Raw genomic sequence first — 17685 nt, forward strand, 5'->3', positions numbered from 1 at the left:
ACTAGTACTTAGTTAATTATACCTCGCCTTTTAGAGTGACAAAGGATTCCGTCTATATGTTTGTTTGTTCGTTATTGCATAAATTTTGTATCCGCATCTGCTGGACAAAACTTACAAAGTTTTGTCCAGCAGATGCGGGTATAAAATTTACATATAAATTTTTGACTAAATACTATTGACATTATTTGTTTTTGCACCTACCATATCATTTTGTCATTTGAATACATGTTTGGTTTAATTTTAAATGACATCATATCTGCACATAATAATAAAATGTCACACACACAGTGTATTCGCCTTTTCTCCTTAACCTTTATTCAAACTTAAAATGAAATCTTAACCATATAATGATTTTGTATTCTTTCTAAGGTTTAATTTTGTGGGGTTGGGGAGAGGCCCGGATTATTCTTAGTATAGGACCTTGCCATTGCATAATGTTTGGTCTACCGATATTTTTCATTCGTTACTCCTCTTAAACCCATTATTACAATTTATCTGGGAACAGTTCCTGAATTTATTTAACTTTATCACAAACTTAATCATATACATGCGACCACTTTATTTCATCATAATGGTTTTGGGGTTTCCCCTGCCAATTCACGGTAACTTTTGCAAGGCGTTGGTTAAAATTTTGTTAGTTCTGATCGCGCAGTACAGTACTCCTAGTTTTTAACAAAATTATTATTTTCTTTTCCCTATCGTATGTTTAACATTCTGTGTAGCGTTGTGTGTAGTGTTGTACGCTGGTAATCTTTTCGTCTTTGTGTTAGTCTGTTTTACTTCAACTCAATTTTGTGTGCAAACTTGCTGCCTTTTCTACTTCTTAAACATTTATGAGGGGGGGGGGGGGGGGGGCAAGGGGGTCCCAATAACAGCAAAACAGCAAATTGATTTGGCTTATAACAGATAACAAGGAATTAAAATGGACAAAAACAGATAACAGTAAATTTAATATCAAAATAAGTCGGGTGCTTGACAAATCCAGTATTTCTTATTACGAGTATAATCCTTTATTATGAATTCCATTTTCTATGAACATGGTTTTTAGAATTGTGTATCTAGATATGTATTTGTTATATTCTTGTCCATCCGTCGTCAACATGTCGGACATTAACTCAAACACTCTTTAACCAATTTACATAAAACTTTGGGAAATTGTTTATATCTATTAACGTGAGCTCCCTATCGTGTTTTATAAATTTTAGATTTTAAGTTTCTGGGTAATTGGGTTTTATTCAATAAAAATGGGGTTTTTTTTATTCAGTTTTCTGATAATATCTCAAAAATCCTTTCACAAATTTGCAAGGAATTTTGGTGAATTGTTTAAATCTATTGACATGAGCTCCCTTTCAATTTTTATAAATTTTAGATTTTACGTTTCCGAGATAAGGGGTTTTATTAATTAAAAAAGGGGGATTTTCTAGTTTTTGGACATTTACAGATAATGTTTTCAGCAGTTCTCACGAAACTTTGCTGGATTGTTTATATCTATTGCTGAAGCGCCCTTTCGATTCTTATTAATTTTCGATTTTAGGTGTTATTCAGTTGAGGGGTTTATTCATTAAAAAGATGGTATTTTCCAGTTTTCGAACAATAACTCAAAAATGTTTTCAGCAGTTCTCATGAAACTTTGATGTATTGTTTATATACATAATATAATTATATTGAATGATTTTTTTAAAAATTATCTAATATGACATTGAGAAGTTATCGAATATTTCAAAAAGGTGACGGGCGTATCATGCGCTCATGGCATAGCTGTTTATTCGTTATAGAATACTTTTTTCAGCACTTATTTTTGTACAGTTATAGGAACTCACACATGCTTGTAATTTAAATAGTGTGTAATAAAATTGAGAATGGAAATAAGAGATATGTCAAAGAGACAAAAATGATATCTAGTAAAAATTCAAGGGCAGTTTTGGTATCAAAGTAGGTCATAGTCAATCGTCATAGTTCTTGTGTTTGTTGCTACTAAAAAATTACCTAAAAGAGTTTGCATATATATATTCTCATTCTGACTTTTTTAAATGCCCATTTAATGAGGTGTGTGAATTTTTCAACAAGACTATGAGGCAAAGTTGTATATAGGGTAGAAAAATCAAAAGCACCAATAATAAGCATGCAATTTATCAAATACCTCGAACCAATTTTGACACTCCAAAAGTAATTTATTCCACTATTTTCAAAGGCCTTATTTGAACAATTTTTTATCAGGTTTTTTATTGTTCCAAGTCTACTAGTAAGTAGAATACATTCTAGTTTAGTAGGGGAACAATGGCTTGATGACGAAATAAATCTTTGTTTGTAATGAGTTATGTGCAGCTTCGGAACCAAGTACACGGTGGGAACTTTCATAGTACAATGTGTTTGGTTCTTCTTTTAAAAGAGCTGAGTCTATGTACCATATGAAATAAAAGGTTAACTGGTTGTAAGGACCTAGTCCTTAATTGAGATCCTTGATAGATATTCCTGGCCATATGTTTTCTTTTTTGTCATATGAAGAATTAATTTAATATGTTCGTACGAGAAACATACAAAAAAATAAGATAATTCTAAATAATGTTCCAAAAATAATGGAATGTATTACAAAGGATAATCATAAGATATACTGGAATTGTCCTGGATCTCATTTCTGTGATGGGTATATGTTAATGGAATCCTTCTCCGAAAACGGGACCAACATATTAGTAGTTGCAGACCCCAATATCCAATGATCTTCAATTTCTACCGAAAATTTGGCTGTCAAAAAAAGCTAACATTCCAATTTTCAATAACAGTTAACAGCAAATACATTATCACAAAAACAGTTAACAAAAAACCTAAAATTTTAATAACAGCTAACAAAGAATAGGACAATAACAGCTAACAGCAAATATATTTTCAGAATAACAGATAACAAAGAATTAAAATGCCCCCTAACAGCATAACAGCTAAACCCCTTGCCCCCCTCATTTATGCATAAAGTCCTAATGTAATTAAGCAGTAACAGAAGTACGGGTACAAATGATGTACGTAACTCTTTGGCATTTTCATTTCTGAATCTCACATATTTTGGAAAGCACTAAGCTGCCAATTGCTTTTTAATAATAGCATAAATATGAAATAAGATGACGTGAAAGGAATACCAATCATCTGCTAGAGACTAAAGTACAAGGATTGAAGCAATTGTAGGTCGACATTTTTATTTTATTTTTTTAAATTGATACTTGTTTATTCCAAATATTTCCTGTTTACAATTTCCTCAGTTGCCCAGGATGCAAACTGTGGATTCCCGTTTACATTTAAGCCAACTGTCCGGGAAGCAGGAGGTTGAAAAATGTGCACTATATTATCCGAAAAAAAAGTATACATGTAATAATACTTATAATCTTTTATATGACAATGAGTTAAAAAGGAATATCTTTATAGCATGTACTACTAGTGGTAAATAATATAACATTATAAAAACATAAACGAGTGCACCTATAAACCAGATTCACATAACATTTTAACATAATCGAGTGCATCTTTAAACCATGGATCACCGTAATCAATATAAATTAAAGAGATATAAAAAAAACCCAGACAACATGACTGCTATCTCTTGCAAGGTAGGTCGACATTAAGTCTTCAACTGAGTAATTTTCGCACAAGCTAAAGTGTTCCAGGAATGACAAAAATGAACCCCATTTAAACAGGTCAGGACCACTACCTTATATGGAAATGCATAAATTAGCATACTTATATCTCGCACATGTAATTGTTTATTTACATGTGACGCAATTTATTTTTACCTAGGTTTTTGACCAATCCACTAAATGAGTCACAATGCATGCTGGACTACTACGTGTTTACAATCAACCAAGAACACGTGTTATTTACTGAAATACAACACATTTTTTCGTGCAATGCGGGATTCACAATTTCGCTTAGTTTTTCATTTTGTGTATCATCATTTATCGTTCATGATATAAAGTATTACTTCCATGTTCATACTAACGAAGAATTGTTTCTATGCGAAGAAAAAAGGGTTTGAATTATCCAATATATAGCCATTAACATGTTTGATGATGGCACATATATGTCATGTATTTGTCCACCAGACAACAACGAAACAACCCATAAGACAAACTTACTTGTGTAAAGTGTAAAGTAAGACGTCAATAACACCTGGTGCTGATATTCACGGGTACAGCAATTTTCGTATAGATAATTAAAGGCAAATGTGTGATCCTTGAATTTTGTGTTCGTAAAAAAGGCGAAAAGGATTTACATACATGGTAGTGTTAACAAAATCTATAAGTATTTATTTTTTTCACATTTCAGTATATGGGACTTCCAAATTGTTCCCTTTGTTTTGAAGGTAGTAAAGGTCAGCAACTGTAGTTTCAGTTTGTTCGTTTTTTAACGGGCTTGGACATTTGTCAAACTGAATAAAATCATGACAGCTGACAGCTTATACCTGCAAAGTAAAACTTTGGTTGGCTTGCTTGCTTTGTTTGTATAATTGTTTATACAAGCTTTGCAAATAAGATTGACAACTTTAAACAATATACATATATAGACATAGTTTAACTTGTATATTTTATATTTTGTACAATATACAAACAAAGCAAGCAAGCTAATCAAAGTTTTGCTCTACATGCATTAGGAAATAAGCTGTAATGATGTTATCCATGTGTATGTGCGCTAACATGAAGGTGGAAAATTTGATATCTTTTGTGAAAATTGCAGCGTTGGATCTATAATAAAAAAAGAAGATGTGGTATGATTGCCAATGAGACAGCTGTCCACAAGAGACCAAAATGACACAGAAATTGACATTTAAAGATCACCGTACGGCCTTCAACAATGAGCAAAGCCCATACCGCAATGTCAGCTATACAAGGCCCCGATATGACAATGTAATGCAATTCAAACGAGAAAACTAACGGCCTTTTAAATTATAAAAAAAAAGAAAAAAAAAAACAAGTTTGTAACACATAAACAAACGACAACCACTGAAATACAGGCTCATATATAATATATATATTTTTTTTATGGGATAGGATATTTTCTCCTTTTATATATTTAATTGGGCTGGTATTTTTTTGTTTTTTGTTTTTATTGTTTTACACAAGTAATTTGTGGGTCATTTATATGGCTTACTTTTCAGCATTGAATCTATGGCTGCTTACTTAACTTAATTATTTTTTTGTTGGAAAGATGTCTCATTTGGCACTCATACCTAATCTTCTTATTTCTATATACAAAGCACGTTTTAGAAAAAAAAATAATAGGTAATATGGCACCCACTATGATCCAGAGACTTTTAATATTTGAGATATTTTGTGATAGAATTAGCAACAAACGGATGTTATCGATGGATGAAACTATAAAACATGTATTGAGCTATATACCGTACCCGCTCAGTCGCGGATCCAGGGGGCAGGGGTTCCGGGGGATGGACCCCACTTTTTTTAAGGATCAGTGCATTTGGAATGGGACATGTAGTTGGAACCTCCTTCCCTTTTGTCCAGGGTTAGGACCCCCATTTTAAAATGGCTGGATCCACCCCTGCCGCTTTCATAACACCTATTTTTAGCATACTGAATATTATGATGTTCTTACTTTTAGTTCAGGTCCCGATAAAACAAATTACACATTCAGTACAGAAAGAAGTGTTTCAATAAAAGTTTTCGTGTTTTTCTAGGCAGAAATGATTCTGGAATGACATTATTTAAGAATTGAATGCTTCTTTTTGTAAATTTATTGGGGTGTAAAAGCGTTGACCGAAGTACATTTTGTATGAAGCGCGGAAGCGCTTCATTCTAAAAATGTACGCACGGTCAACGCTTTTACAACCCTATAAAGTTACAAAAAGAAGCATTCAATACTTATAATTACATTTTTAGCTAGGATTATAAAAACACGATTTTCATGAAGTCAAATTTTTAAATTCACCTGTGCACTTTATTGTGGGACCTCGTGTCATCATGAATGAAATGCTATTGTCTCATGCAACTGCTTACGGAATAACATGTGATGTGCAATTAGCCAATCAGAATAACGTATTATAATAAAACATACATCTAATGTTATTATATCGGTTTTAAATGATTTTTTTACAGAACAGTGGTCACTTCCTTGGATATTTCCCTGTTTCATGTCGTGAAATAAATGTAGGTTCAATTCATTACAATGCACAAAACCGGTTCAACTACTTTTGCAAGGCGAAAAAGAAAGTCGAATTGTGAAGCCAGTAAACAATATTTTTTTAATCTGAGCATGCAAATTGAGGATTACGTTATATATTTTACATTAAATATAATTTATTTGCAGATTAAAAACATTGGTAATGAGAGTCCCAGACAATATATAAGTTGACTGTTTTTCCACTAATTCCACGTGTTTAAAGTAGTAGTTTACTCGTAGTAGCCCACAATGCATTGTAGTTCATTTTGTCGATTGGTCAGTTTTTCAAGGGTTTTGGAAATTACTATGCAAATATATTCTGACGTCAGAAAATCTAGAGTTCTCGACCTGTTAAACGAGATCAATACCTGATTTATGTTAAAAGAATGAACGAATTGTACAATCCTGTGCTATTGTACAATACTGGGATATTGATCACAGTGTGGGAACGGAACTGTACGGTTTTCTAATAATTTGGTCATTCGGGAGACTGTCAAGCGGTGCTCCGACATTCGCAAAATAACAAGTTGCTTGATGGAAACTTTAACGAACTCTTATGTTACTATATAACGTTTCTGCTTCAAAATTTAATAGCTAAAACATTCTTTATGTAAATATGAACCAATAAAATAATAAAAAAGATATATGCATCAAAACGTTTTCCTTAGAATGGTGGAGCTCCGTGTAAAACGATAAAAATTGTCACACAACAGCGATCAAAAATGTCAAATAAACATCGAAAAATCAATGTTTGCTACCTGGATTTTCACATGTACCTTTTCTGATATATAGTCTTACCTGTCTGAAAGTTTCAAAGCCATTGTCCCAGTAGAAATCCAAATATATTCATTTTCTCTATGACGGATATTTTTATTGACTGTACAATCGCTCGCAAGTTTACTGTAATATCACTCGGAGCCTTCCTGTGCACTCGCTTGGAGCTATTCTTTGCATCGTTTGGCTACTCCGAAAGGAGGGTAGCATACTTTATCTTGTTTGACTTCACGGTCCAGCTAGCAAGCAAGGTATTAGGGGGTGGGGAAGGGGGGACTATGGATTTTTTTTTCTGGCAAACTGTTTTTTTCGCGACAAGTCGAAAACAATTTCTTCTTTCAATTTTAGTATTACATATATTGGCAGCTGAAAGTGAAACAAACAATTTTTTTTCTCAGAATCAAAAACAAATTATTTTTTTCTGCCATACTGGAAACAAACTTGTTCTCTCCAAAAAAAATCTATAACCATATTTTCCGTAAGTTACTTATGAATGGACTTAGTTTTTCTGCCGGGAAACATTACATTCACTCTGTGGTTAAAGTTTTTCAAATTTTAATAACTTTCTTAAACTATCCTGGGTTTGTACCAAACTTGGACAGAAGCTTGTTTTTGATGATAAGATAGTATCCAGAAGTAAATCTTGAAAAAAATTATATCCATTTTTTTCGTATTTTACTTTTGAATGGACTTTTGAGGAAACAACCCATTCACTCTGTGGTTAAAGTTTTTAAAATTTTAATAACTTTCTTATACTATTTTTGATTTGTACCAAACTTAGACATAAGCTTGTTTATAATCAAAAGCTAGTATCTAGAAGAACATTTTGTTAAAACTTTGTACCTGTGTATCTATATTTTACTTATAAATGGACTTAGTTTTTCTTCCAGTTTATAACATTACATACAATCTGCAGTTAAAGTTTTTTTTACCTTTATTATATTCATAAACTATCCTGGACGGAAGCTTCTTATTTACAATCAAAAGATTTGTTTCCTCTTTTTTGTTGAGCCTGCAATTAATGCAGCCTGCATTAGCGGATCCGGTATGCGGATAGAGGGAGTTTTGGTGGTTGAAACCCCATATTTTCCGATTTTTTTTATATGGTGGACGTTTCATGGTGTTCCGTGGTTTGGTCCCCTTTTTGCAGAAAGGCGGGATCCGCACTTGGTCTGATATCGTCAATGATAGTATGCTGATCCGATCATTCATCTGATTTTTAATAGTTTGGTCTTATGCTGTGCTAGTTTTGGAGAGAAATGAGCGCACACAGACATTTTTAACCCTGTCAAATTCTTTATGTACCTGTTTCAAGTCAAGAGTCGTTGGTTCATGTCTGTCATATATGTTTTTCGTCAATTGTTTTATCATGAATTAGGCCGTCAGTTAAATTCGAAATGTATTGATTCTTATGTTACATGTTGGGACCTTTTATAGCCGACTATAATTGCTTAAATCCATTTATTTATTTTTTAACTTTGACAATCATATCACATCTCCTTATTTTAATATTGAAGATATAAATGTGGTTTGATAAACCAACTGTTTCGTTCATTTGTCGGATGCTATAGTTAGGAATATTGAAAAGTTCCTTAATCGTGACATTGATATAAAAACAATCCTGTTGAAGGATTTTGTGTTTACTCTGTCTTTCAGATATCAAGTCCTCTCTCATCTTTGATAAAATTTAATTTTACTGGAGCTTTTTCTACCAGTAGCTATAACTTGTAATAAACAGACATCTCATTTGAAATTATACCACATCTTCTTATTTTAATATCACGTTTATTGACATATACGTGTCTTTTCTAGGATATAAATTCGAATTCCTTGTTACAATATCCCGATCCTGTGATGAAAAATTGTTTGTTGTATTATTCAAACATGTATTTATTATTTTTTTAAATTGCTGGTAAATAAAATATTAAGTAAAATTCAAAATATGATAATTACCCTTCCAGAGAATCTAGTCACCTTTTCGGAATACATAAATATTTAATTTGTACGAGGATTATTTTCATTTTTATTTTAAATTAGATTCTTAACATATTTTGTACTGTCCTTTTATTTTTGTCTTGTATACTTATTCAGTGGTTGTTTGTTTATGTGTTACATATTTGTTTTTCGTTCATTTTTTGTACATAAATAAGCCGTTACTTTTCTAGTTTTACATTGTTATTTCGGGACATTTTATAGCTGACTATGCGGTATGGGCTTTTATCATTGTTAACGACCGTACGGTGATCTATAGTTAATAATTTCTGTGTCATTTTGGTCTCTTGCAGAGAGTTGTCTCTTTGGCAATCATACCACACCTTCTTTTTTTATATCTATTGTACACATTTTGTTTTTGTCACTGATATAGTCACCTTAAAAGGGTTCCTTAATAGAATTTTAATTGTCAAAATAACTGGTTATATGCTTATTTTCACTTCAAATACCATATATGAATATAAAAGGACAGCGAGAAACAGACAATGCAATGCATATGCAATAAATTTAATAATTTTGGCCAAGCAATTCTACAGGAAAGCTCCGAGTGAGTAGACAGGAAGGCTCCGAGTGATATTACAGTAAACTTGCGAGCGATTGTACAGTCAATAAAAATATCCGACATGGAGAAAATGAATAAATTAAGATTTCTACTGAGACAATGGCTTTGAAACTTTCAGACAGGTAAGACTATATATCAGAAAAGGTACATGTGAAAATCCAGGTAGCAAACATTGATATTTCGATGTTTATTTGACATTTTTGATCGCTGCTGTGTGACAATTTTGATCGTTTTACACGGAGCTCCACCATTCTAAGGAAAACGTTTTGATGCATATATCTTTCTTATTATTTTATTGGTTCATATTTACATAAAGAATGTTTTAACTATTAAATTTTGAAGCAGAAACGTTATATAGTAACATAAGAGTTCGTCAAAGTTTCCATCAAGCAACTTGTTATTTTGCGAATGTCGGAGCACCGCTTGACAGTCTCCCGAATGACCAAATAATAAGAAAACCGTACAGTTCCGTTCCCACACTGTGTTGATTAATCCTGTGAAATTGTTAAATCCTGAGCTATTGAACAATCATGTGCTAAAACGCAATACTGTGCAATAGAAGATTTCTAGTGATTAGGTAATATTGTGCTATAACGCAATACTGTGCAATAGAAGATTTCTTGCTTTTTCCCAATCCTGTGCTATTACCCAATACTGTGCAATTGAAGATTTCTTGCCTTTTCCCTATATTGTGTTATTTCTCAATACTGTGCAATTGTAGATTTCTTGCTTTTCCCCTATACTGTGCTATTACCAAATACTGTGCAATTGAAGATTTCTTGCTGTTGCCCTTTACTGTGTAGTTGTACAATCCTGTGCTATTGTACAAAACTGTGCAATTATAGAAGATTTCTTGTGATCGGGCTCTCGGCATGACTGTGCTATAGAACAATACTGTGCAAAAGAAGATTTCTTGTTTTTTGCCAAATCCTGTGCTATTGCCCAATACTGTGCAATTTAAGATTGCTTGTGCAATACTGTTCTATAGCGTTATATTGTGCAATTGAAGTTTCTTTGCTATTGTGCAATACTGTGAAATTTCTTATTTCTTGCTTTTGCCAAATACTGTGTAATTGAAAATTTCTTGTGATTGGACAATACTGTGCAATAGAAGAATTCTTTCTTTTGTCCAATCATGTGCTATTGTCCAATACTGTGCAATTAAAGATTTCTTGTTTTGGCCCAAAACTGTGCTGTTGTACAATCCTGTGCTATTGCACAATACTTTGCAGTTGAAGATTTCTTGTGATGAGACAATTCAAAACATGAAACTTTGATGTATTGTTTATATACATAATATAATTATATTGAATGATTTTTTTAAAAATTATCTAATATGACATTGAGAAGTTATCGAATATTTCAAAAAGGTGACGGGCGTATCATGCGCTCATGGCATAGCTGTTTATTCGTTATAGAATACTTTTTTCAGCACTTATTTTTGTACAGTTATAGCTGGAACTCACACATGCTTGTAATTTAAATAGTGTGTAATAAAATTGAGAATGGAAATAAGGGATATGTCAAAGAGACAAAAATGATATCTAGTAAAAATTCAAGGGCAGTTTTGGTATCAAAGTAGGTCATAGTCAATCGTCATAGTTCTTGTGTTTGTTGCTACTAAAAAATTACCTAAAAGAGTTTGCATATATATATTCTCATTCTGACTTTTTTAAATGCCCATTTAATGAGGTGTGTGAATTTTTCAACAAGACTATGAGGCAAAGTTGTATATAGGGTAGAAAAATCAAAAGCACCAATAATAAGCATGCAATTTATCAAATACCTCGAACCAATTTTGACACTCCAAAAGTAATTTATTCCACTATTTTCAAAGGTCTTATTTGAACAATTTTTTATCAGGTTTTTTATTGTTCCAAGTCTACTAGTAAGTAGAATACATTCTAGTTTAGTAGGGGAACAATGGCTTGATGACGAAATAAATATTTGTTTGTAATGAGTTATGTGCAGCTTCGGAACCAAGTACACGGTGGGAACTTTCATAGTACAATGTGTTTGGTTCTTCTTTTAAAAGAGCTGAGTCTATGTACCATATGAAATAAAAGGTTAACTGGTTGTAAGGACCTAGTCCTTAATTGAGATCCTTGATAGATATTCCTGGCCATATGTTTTCTTTTTTGTCATATGAAGAATTAATTTAATATGTTCGTACGAGAAACATACAAAAAAATAAGATAATTCTAAATAATGTTCCAAAAATAATGGAATGTATTACAAAGGATAATCATAAGATATACTGGAATTGTCCTGGATCTCATTTCTGTGATGGGTATATGTTAATGGAATCCTTCTCCGAAAACGGGACCAACATATTAGTAGTTGCAGACCCCAATATCCAATGATCTTCAATTTCTACCGAAAATTTGGCTGTCAAAAAAAGCTAACATTCCAATTTTCAATAACAGTTAACAGCAAATACATTATCACAAAAACAGTTAACAAAAAAAAAAAAAAAATTTTAATAACAGCTAACAAAGAATAGGACAATAACAGCAAACAGCAAATATATTTTCAGAATAACAGATAACAAAGAATTAAAATGCCCCCTAACAGCATAACAGCTAAACCCCTTGCCCCCCTCATTTATGCATAAAGTCCTAATGTAATTAAGCAGTAACAGAAGTACGGGTACAAATGATGTACGTAACTCTTTGGCATTTTCATTTCTGAATCTCACATATTTTGGAAAGCACTAAGCTGCCAATTGCTTTTTAATAATAGCATAAATATGAAATAAGATGACGTGAAAGGAATACCAATCATCTGCTAGAGACTAAAGTACAAGGATTGAAGCAATTGTAGGTCGACATTTTTATTTTATTTTTTTAAATTGATACTTGTTTATTCCAAATATTTCCTGTTTACAATTTCCTCAGTTGCCCAGGATGCAAACTGTGGATTCCCGTTTACATTTAAGCCAACTGTCCGGGAAGCAGGAGGTTGAAAAATGTGCACTATATTATCCGAAAAAAAAGTATACATGTAATAATACTTATATTCTTTTATATGACAATGAGTAAAAAAGGAATATCTTTATAGCATGTACTACTAGTGGTAAATAATATAACATTATAAAAACATAAACGAGTGCACCTATAAACCAGATTCACATAACATTTTAACATAATCGAGTGCATCTTTAAACCATGGATTACCGTAATCAATATAAATTAAAGAGATATAAAAAAACCAGACAACATGACTGCTATCTCTTGCAAGGTAGGTCGACATTAAGTCTTCAACTGAGTAATTTTCGCACAAGCTAAAGTGTTCCAGGAATGACAAAAATGAACCCCATTTAAACAGGTCAGGACCACTACCTTATATGGAAATGCATAAATTAGCATACTTATATCTCGCACATGTAATTGTTTATTTACATGTGACGCAATTTATTTTTACCTAGGTTTTTGACCAATCCACTAAATGAGTCACAATGCATGCTGGACTACTACGTGTTTACAATCAACCAAGAACACGTGTTATTTACTGAAATACAACACATTTTTTCGTGCAATGCGGGATTCACAATTTCGCTTAGTTTTTCATTTTGTGTATCATCATTTATCGTTCATGATATAAAGTATTACTTCCATGTTCATATTAGCGAAGAATTGTTTCTATGCGAAGAAAAAAGGGTTTGAATTATCCAATATATAGCCATTAACATGTTTGATGATGGCACATATATGTCATGTATTTGTCCACCAGACAACAACGAAACAACCCATAAGACAAACTTACTTGTGTAAAGTGTAAAGTTAGACGTCAATAACACCTGGTGCTGATATTCACGGGTACAGCAATTTTCGTATAGATAATTAAAGGCAAATGTGTGATCCTTGAATTTTGTGTTCGTAAAAAAGGCGAAAAGGATTTACATACATGGCAGTGTTAACAAAATCTATAAGTATTTATTTTTTTCACATTTCAGTATATGGGACTTCCAAATTGTTCCCTTTGTTTTGAAGGTAGTAAAGGTCAGCAACTGTAGTTTCAGTTTGTTCGTTTTTTAACGGGCTTGGACATTTGTCAAACTGAATAAAATCATGACAGCTGACAGCTTATACCTGCAAAGTAAAACTTTGGTTGGCTTGCTTGCTTTGTTTGTATAATTGTTTATACAAGCTTTGCAAATAAGATTGACAACTTTAAACAATATACATATATAGACATAGTTTAACTTGTATATTTTATATTTTGTACAATATACAAACAAAGCAAGCAAGCTAATCAAAGTTTTGCTCTACATGCATTAGGAAATAAGCTGTAATGATGTTATCCATGTGTATGTGCGCTAATTACATGAAGGTGGAAAATTTGATATCTTTTGTGAAAATTGCAGCGTTGGATCTATAATAAAAAAAGAAGATGTGGTATGATTGCCAATGAGACAGCTGTCCACAAGAGACCAAAATGACACAGAAATTAACATTTAAAGATCACCGTACGGCCTTCAACAATGAGCAAAGCCCATACCGCAATGTCAGCTATACAAGGCCCCGATATGACAATGTAATTCAATTCAAACGAGAAAACTAACGGCCTTTTAAATTATAAAAAAAAGAACAAAAAAAAACAAGTTTGTAACACATAAACAAACGACAACCACTGAAATACAGGCTCATATATAATATATATTTTTTTTATGGGATAGGATATTTTCTCCTTTTATATATTTAATTGGGCTGGTATTTTTTTGTTTTTTGTTTTTATTGTTTTACACAAGTAATTTGTGGGTCATTTATGGCTTACTTTTCAGCATTGAATCTATGGCTGCTTACTTAACTTAATTATTTTTTTGTTGGAAAGATGTCTCATTTGGCACTCATACCTAATCTTCTTATTTCTATATACAAAGCACGTTTTAGAAAAAAATAATAGGTAATATGGCACCCACTATGATCCAGAGACTTTTAATATTTGAGATATTATTTTGTGATAGAATTAGCAACAAACGGATGTTATCGATGGATGAAACTATAAAAAATGTATTGAGCTATATACCGTACCCGCTCAGTCGCGGATCCAGGGGGCAGGGGTTCCGGGGGATGGACCCCACTTTTTTTAAGGATCAGTGCATTTGGAATGGGACATGTAGTTGGAACCTCCTTCCCTTTTGTCCAGGGTTAGGACCCCCCTTTTTAAAATGGCTGGATCCACCCCTGCCGCTTTCATAACACCTATTTTTAGCATACTGAATATTATGATGTTCTTACTTTTAGTTCAGGTCCCGATAAAAAAAATTACACATTCAGTACAGAAAGAAGTGTTTCAATAAAAGTTTTCGTGTTTTTCTAGGCAGAAATGATTCTGAAATGACTTTATATCGGTTTTAAATGATTTTTTTACAGAACAGTGGTCACTTCCTTGGATATTTCCCTGTTTCATGTCGTGAAATAAATGTAGGTTCAATTCATTACAAGGCACAAAACCGGTTCAACTACTTTTGCAAGGCGAAAAAGAAAGTCGAATTGTGAAGCCAGTAAACAATATTTTTTTTAATCTGAGCATGCAAATTGAGGATTACGTTATATATTTTACATTAAATATATTTGCAGATTAAAAACATTGGTAATGAGAGTCCCAGACAATATATAAGTTGACTGTTTTCCCACTAATTCCACGTGTTTAAAGTAGTAGTTTACTCGTAGTAGCCCACAATGCATTGTAGTTCATTTTGTCGATTGGTCAGTTTTTCAAGGGTTTTGGAAATTACTATGCAAATATATTCTGACGTCAGAAAATCTAGTGTTCTCGACCTGTTAAACGAGATCAATACCTGATTTATGTTAAAAGAATGAACGAATTGTACAATCCTGTGCTATTGTACAATACTGTGCTATTGTACAATACTGGGATATTGATTAATCCTGTGAAATTGTTAAATCCTGAGCTATTAAACAATCATGTGCTAAAACGCAATACAGTGCAATAGAAGATTTCTAGTGATTAGGTAATATTGTGCTATAACGCAATACTGTGCAATAGAAGATTTCTTGTTTTTTCCCAATCCTGTGCTATTACCCAATACTGTGCAATTGAAGATTTCTTGCCTTTTCCCTATATTGTGTTATTACTCAATACTGTGCAATTGTAGATTTCTTGCTTTTCCCCTATACTGTGCTATTACCAAATACTGTGCAATTGAAGATTTCTTGCTGTTGCCCTTTACTGTGTAGTTGTACAATCCTGTGCTATTGTACAAAACTGTGCAATTATAGAAGATTTCTTGTGATCGGGCTCTCGGCATGACTGTGCTATAGAACAATACTGTGCAAAAGAAGATTTCTTGTTTTTTGCCAAATCCTGTGCTATTGCCCAATACTGTGCAATTTAAGATTGCTTGTGCAATACTGTTCTATAGCGTTATGTTGTGCAATTGAAGTTTCTTTGCTATTGTGCAATACTGTGAAATTCCTATTTCTTGCTTTTGCCAAATACTGTGTAATTGAAAATTTCTTGTGATTGGACAATACTGTGCAATAGAAGAATTCTTTCTTTTGTCCAATCATGTGCTATTGTCCAATACTGTGCAATTAAAGATTTCTTGTTTTGGCCCAAAACTGTGCTGTTGTACAATCCTGTGCTATTGCACAATACTTTGCAATTGAAGATTTCTTGTGATGAGACAATTCTGTGCAATAGAAGATTTCTTGTTTTGGTCCAAACTGTGCTATTGCGCAATACTTTGCAATTGAAGATTTCTTGTGATTGGGCAATACTGTGCAATAGAAGATGTCATACTTTTGCCCAACACTGAGCTATTGTACAATCCTGTGCAATTGACGATTTCTCCTTGAAACTTTTCAAAAATTTGAAATTTTAACACCAAATTTTCCCCCAAAATTATTTTTTTCACTTTTTGACACACCCTTGGAGTTCTATCCCCTTAGCTCAGTTTCAACCTTCTCTTTGCGGTTTTTGACCCTTTTGATCTCTAATTCCTTAACCTATTATGCAATATCCTCCAACATCAATCACAGCCTTCCCTTTCTGATATCGAATTTTGTGGTACAATTTCAGAGAGATACATACTATTACACAAAAGTTTCGACCAGAAACTACAAAAATCCTTGTTGTTGGCTCCTTCATCCTTAACCAAATGAAAAAGTGGGGTTACTAGTGTTCCAAGCTCAAAATTTTGATTTGAAAATTTAAAGCAAAATGGACATTTTGACGCAAATTTCGTATAGACCATAAAGAAAAAAAACGTTATTTGATACATTATTTGAATCAAAAGTTGCATTTCTAATCCATATAATTTTCCTATTTTGTGTTTATGAATTCTCCAAACATTTATTTAAAAGTTAAGATAAAAAAATGGTAGGTCATCGTCCATTTAAGAAAGATACAAGCTAATTTTGACAAGAAAATAGATAAAAAAGGGAGTTAACTTTCAATTCATGAATTGAATAAATTTGAAAATTTTATTATTTTATTGTTCAGATTTTAATTTGCTTCTTTAGATACATCAATGGTATTTGGTATGTAAGTGTTTAATATTAAGAGGGCGAGTTGTGTGATACGTCTAAACACCACCTAGGCCGCCTTGGTGCACTAAGCTCCAGGAAGTGCACTAAGCCCATAATGGGATGGTCAAATAAGCACCAAGGTCATTCAGTACGATACAGATTTGAATAAAGAGCATATATTTAAATTTTGGTGTAAATATATTCAGAAATAAAAGAGTTATTACCGTTTTATATGGCACGCGCCGATTTTGTGTAATGTGTCCAGTTGTCACATTGTTGATTGAATCCAATGAAGCTTGACGAATTTATAAATACTGCACTAAGGATATGAAGCAAAGGTTAAGTATGCACCAAGATCATTAATTAAGATAAATCATTATATTAAAAAAAGTATGTTAAAAGTTGGTTCGATGATATAAAGAGATTTAAAAGTTATTAATATTTTTAACGTGACACGCGCTCTACTTGAATGAATGAATGAATGAATCTTTATTGCATTAGCAACAACATTGCTTTAGCATAAAACAAGGTATATACAAATTTGACAAATATGACAGAATACAGAGAACAATTAAATAAATTGAATAATGCAGAGATAACTTATAATAATATGAATAATTATATATTAACTGATAATTTGCAATCTTAGTTTCCATGCAGCTTTAAGATAATTACAAAGATTTTTTGTTAAGCTTTTTGACCCAG

The sequence above is a fragment of the Mytilus trossulus genome, chromosome 1 (genome assembly GCF_036588685.1).
Source record: "Mytilus trossulus isolate FHL-02 chromosome 1, PNRI_Mtr1.1.1.hap1, whole genome shotgun sequence".
Lineage (NCBI taxonomy): Eukaryota > Metazoa > Mollusca > Bivalvia > Mytilida > Mytilidae > Mytilus > Mytilus trossulus.